A 5,860-nucleotide genomic window follows, 5' to 3' on the forward strand; every position below is an offset into this window, starting at 1 on the left:
ATTGACTGTTTTCTTAAAATAGGTTTTCAAAAACAGAGAGAAAAGAAAAGAAATTAAAACTATCCGGAACACTAAACCTTCCACACTTTCACTTCATTCGATTATGATTTGACGTGAAAGGTACTCATCACCGGGCTTGGTTTTGGGGAGACACAAATGGGTGTCTACACATAGTAAAATAGCATGCGGAATATAAGTTAAAGGAATTTTATGATACCAGTACACAATGGAATCGATGAATATATAATATGCATATGCATAATGGAATGGACTAATGAGTAAGGGATCTGAAATATATGTACATTTTGATGTCGACATGATGATAATGATCATAAGTTTATCATGGACCCGAAGTCCAATAAAATATGGATTTTTAAATCCACATTGTACAGTGTCTTGCATCATTTTGAGTCTTATATTCATGTGCATGTGAGTCATGGGTTAATGGTTTATTGCATATGTAGAAAGTTAGATGCATTACTCATTGTATATTTTGTGTTAATATGTTTTCATGTTTTCAATATCTCATATTACATGGATTAATTTCTTACAATGTGATGTATGTGAATGTTCATTCAAAGTATAGTAAGACATATTTACAACTTTGATGAAAAATTAGAAAGAGTTATTTATATTCAATTGGCTTATAATTGTAATGAAATTATTGATGACACCTATTAAATTGCACGTTATGAATCATGTAAGAAGAGTTCCTGAAGAACTTATATACGACGTATTTATATATCCAGCCCTACAAAGTTTATCTCTTGAATAATGCAATTACTATCAAACTCTTGAAAAGTCTATGTAAATACATAAGTGACATCTCAACCTGAAGTTTGAGCATATGAGAGTTAATGAGATTTAATATTTGTATTTGCAAGAGACCTATCATGTCAATTATGAAACGTTTAAAGAATATCAATGGAATATTTATGCGTGAGAATGTTTTCTTATGGTCTAGAAGAACCATGATTGCATATATAATTACATGTGTTATATTATAATTCATATGAGATTTAAAAATGACATTAATAATATCAAGTTTTGTCATCAAATTATTATTAATGAATGTTTGATCAAATAATGATCATCATTAACGACTTCTAGAAGAAATCATAACTGCATAAGCTTAACCTTTAAATCAACTGTTAAACAGAGATTTGAAATATTGATATTAGAGATAAACACATGTATGGTGAAATGAAGACACTTCACATGTTAGCGTGAAGACTTGAAGATGCAATTTCAGTTTAGGAGGATCGAATATTATATCAACGAGTGATATTTTACTACATATGAGAAGATATACGGCATATTGGATTCATTGTTGCGTCACTAGAAGATCGCAAGTTATGTATTCATCAGGGAGAGAAAATATGCGCTGCACTCTTTTTTCCTTGACCATGGTTTTGTCCCACATTTGGTTTTCCTGGTAAGGTTTTTAATGAGGCAGCATCTCGAGCGTATTACGAAGAATGTTGTACTCTTTTTCCTTCATTAGGTTTTTATCCCATAGGGTTTTTCCTAATAAGGTTTTAACGAGGCACATTCTTCGACAATGAACATCCAAGGGGGAGTGTTATGCAATATATTTGTGGATGTCCATTATACCCTTGTATCATTCCAAAATTTTCTAGATTTTAGGGTTATTATTCTCCAAGCAAACCCTATCAATTATTGTACTATATATATATATATGTGTGTGTGTGTGTGTGTGTGTGTGTGTGTGTGTGTGTGTGTGTCTGTGTGTGTGTGTGTGCGCGCGCCTCCATCATATAAAAATACAAGTAGAATATTGATTAATTCTCTCTCAAGTTTCTCCTTGTTTCACAACAATATGTCATTTGTATTTATTTTATTTTATTCCCTTTTTTTTATAATGATTTTTTTAATTGAAAAATAAATGAATTATGCTCCACATAACTATATAAGAAAAGTAGACTAAATCATTTCCTACCTCCCGTAGATAAAAATTAAAATTTTCTTATTATATCATTCACTTCAGCAGCTTAACAATTGAATGTTTGTTTTACGCATCTTATTCACCAAATCGTTAGACACAATAATAAGTTTATGTTTGATCCACCACTATATACATTTTTCTAATCAAAACATTGTGTCAAAAACAGTTATATAATCTATATATTCAACCAAGCAACAACTAAGATAATATACAACACAAATATATAGATATGGCTATTGGTTAATTATTATACAAATAAAATATACTCTTATTTATTAAGATTTTAATAATTAAAGACAAATATCATCAACTAATAGAATATACAACACAAATCATGTATGTAGTATATTTTTGAGTAATGATAAATGTAGCCCTTAGGGATATATATAAGCATTAAATATCCTTCCTATAATGGAATTAAGTTGGAAATTCATGACAAAATCACACGCAGGTCAGTGTAATTAATATTAATTATTCCTTAATATTTTCATTTTTAATTTCTTATACATAGCCCTTAGGGCTATGCTTATCATTTTGCTATTTTTACAAACATGTATCCTTACACTGTAATTATTTAAATTTTGAATATTAGTATTATATTAGTACGGAAATATGAAAATTTAATGGTTATAGAAATGAGAATATTCTTCATATAAATTTCATTAGAAATCTATGTTAATAAAAAAAATATTTGGAAAATTTGGCAAGAATAACATGACCTTTTACCAGTCTTCCAAAAATGAAATAACCTTAAAATTATCTCAAAATAACACAACGTTTGACACAAATCTTCCAAAACTAGAACAAAGAACCAATAACTTGTTTTATCGGTTACATTTGACACGTTTCTTGTTGTAGTTTGTTTAAGTTTTTTTTTTTTTTTTTTTTACATTTTATTAATATTAATGATATCTTGATTCTTTTAAAAAAACTTAAATTTTGAAAAAAAAAAAGAAAAAAAAAAAACCAATCATCGGCCTCTTCCTGAGAACCTCCTCTACCTCCACATCCACCACGAGCTCCCCGGAAACCACCCCAACCCTACCTAGCCACGCCGGAAACAACCCCTCTCCCTAGCACCACCCTCAAAACCACCTATACGGGATAATACCGAGATCATAAATAATTAGCCGGTATTAGCCTTATAACAAAGTGAATCAGTTAGCAATTGATAAATTAGTTTAGCGTCCATAACGACTTTCCTCTCGGCCACGTGGAGAGCTGCTACAAACCACGTTGGCACCTGCTACCTACGAGGTCAATTTGCCACCTACGCTGATAGGTGGCACCAGCTTGGTTGTTTTTCTATATATACCCAAGCACATTTTCATAATCAATGTACAATCTCTCTCTTTCTCTCTCTAAACATTTTCTCTCTCTTTATTCTTTCTTCTTCAGGTTACTGTAGGCGTCGCTCGAAGTGCGCCTACATTAAAGCATGTTGTGAATATGCTTGGCACTCTTAGGAAGTGGGAATTGACGTATACGATAAGGGACAAGGAAAGTAGGGAGCCGCCAACAAGTTTTTAAGGAACTTGTAAACTATTCACGGATCATTTAAGGCAACCACTATAAAGGGAAAACAATAGGCAACAACGATTGACCCGTGAAGGTTACACCCCATTCATAATCCATGAGATTACTAACTCCATATGGTTCGGAATCACGAAAGGAGGATCGGGGATGATGGTACGAAGTGAGTCATGGAGTCACATTCGCCCGTATTGGCCTCTACTCGATTCTTATAGTGAAAAGTGATTCTTAAGGGATGAAAACTTTTTAAACATTGACGCACTATCTTCCTCGTTCGTATTTTTCTTTTTCCTGGAATCTTGAACCAGTTCAGCTAACAGCCTACTCACATTCTCGATTCGTCCCATTCTTTCTTCGTACTCTTTTAAGGGTTGCTCCTCGTTGTTTTCCTCGTGGACATTTTCTTCGTGGACCATTTCATTTCTTACAAAAACAACATTCTGGGTTCCTTTGGAGGCATCGGTAGTTCCCTTGTAACTTTCCATTCTGCACATCAAATGTGATTAAGAAAACTAAGAATGGAAAAATAAGCCCCTTTATCCCGTTCCTACACTCACACTCAATTCTATTTTTTTTTATAATATATTTTATTAGCTAGTGATCTTATTCTAAAAATTTAATCAACTTTATATATAAATGTAAAACCAGTAGGGTTTCACAGGAACCATTGCTCTGATACCACGCTATAACGCCCCGACCTCTAATTCAGTTATTAAGAGAATCTTAGTAGCGGAATTAACCTAACACGGTCAGGACGTCACTGCCGTAAATCCCTTACGAGATTTACAAGGCAACAATCATACTTAATTAACAAACTTGATTTATAAAACATAGTAATCTATTTATTACAAACATTATTCTCAATTTTTTTTTATAATAGCAAATCCTATCTTATCATAAACTTACTAAGTAGCTTAGTCTTACTATTCAAATTAAACAACTTAAAACTAAACTACTATTAAGTGATAACTGAAAATAAAATCCTCGCTACTACTCGTCTCCATCATCCCCAACAGTACCTAAAACATAAAAACGGGTGAGCCGAAGACTCAGTAACGAACTACTCTAGTAGTGTAACATCATTTCAATTCATTTTAGTTAACAAAACAGGGAGAATGGAATATCTTAAAAAATTTAATAAAATTCATATAATGATACATATAACGTTCATATTAACATGCTAGTCGCTGGCAAGTATGACATGGCGGAACGTCTTCCGCGATGGGCCGGTGCCCATAACATAGAGCAGATGCTCGACATAGTTGGGCTAATGCCCCATGGGTACATGCATGACCGAGAAGCAACCTGTAAACATATACTGCCAGACGGACTAGGTCTTTCAATTCACTGTTATTTATCATGTTGTGTAACTTTAGCATAAGTCATTCATAGATTCATGGCATACTTTCGTAAGATCCAAAGATCAATAAAACAACGTATATCAATAAAATCATTCATATAAATCATTAAACTGAAGTACATTAATAAACACGTTCATCATCCCGCAAGTCATTAAATCCAGAGATATAAATAACTTTCAAAAATGACATCATGCTTTTATAAACACATTTCGAAGGGAATTGCGGGTACTAGCAATAGCCGTTACCTCAATTTATAGTTTGATAACCTTCCTGTAAGCTTTTGTTTATCGTTCTCACTTAGCTCCAAGGTACGATTTCTCTTTATAAAACAAGAATTTAAAGTATCGTATTAGTAAGGAAAAATGTTAAAACTATAAACTCTTTAATTATAAAATTACTGGATTACTATTTAGTGTCAAAACCCATTTCTAAAGAGTTAATAATACAAAGTGTAAGACCATCATTTCTTATACAAAATAATTTATAGAAAATGAAGCTAAGCACTATGCTTTTAAGAGTAACATACATAAGCGTAATCATTAAAAATAAATATTGCTCTGATATTTCAAAATTATTTTATAATCACAAAAGAATTATACTTCATCATTTTCTCATAAAAATAATAAGAGTTGTCTTCAAATAGTATGATGTCAAGCTTACTGCCAAATTAAAAGCAAAGGAAAGGAGTTAACTTACTTTGGGTATATAAACAAAATAGGTTCACGAGGAGCTTTGAGAATCAATGGAATATCAATTTCTATTTATAGAATCAGGGGTTGTCAAAGTCATCATCCATGAACTCACCATGGAAGTAGTATGAAGATGAAGAAAGAGAAGCTTATAAGTGGGAAAATCGAGTCAAGTCTCTTTGATTGATTTTGAGAATTAATAGAATTGGAAAGCAGTACCAACGAGGTAAAATTGAAATTGGTCTTTATTACTACTTAGCTTATATAAAAAGAAAAGGTGAGTTCGGATGAAACAAAAAGCTTGATCTTAT

The 5,860-nt window shown here is 32.0% G+C and overlaps 1 long non-coding RNA gene across 1 annotated transcript; it reads right to left on the reverse strand.

Moving 5' to 3' along the window:
- Window positions 1-4,306: 4,306 nt before the first annotated feature.
- LOC145555825 (uncharacterized) lies at window positions 4,307-5,860 on the reverse strand. Its single transcript, XR_014091569.1, has 2 exons — window positions 5,557-5,860; window positions 4,307-4,518 (listed from the first exon to the last, which is right to left on the reverse strand). It is a non-coding gene; the product is annotated as an uncharacterized LOC145555825 (long non-coding RNA).

This window comes from Chenopodium album, chromosome 8 (assembly GCF_948465745.1).
Source record: "Chenopodium album chromosome 8, dcCheAlbu1.1, whole genome shotgun sequence".
NCBI classification, from domain to species: domain Eukaryota; kingdom Viridiplantae; phylum Streptophyta; class Magnoliopsida; order Caryophyllales; family Amaranthaceae; genus Chenopodium; species Chenopodium album.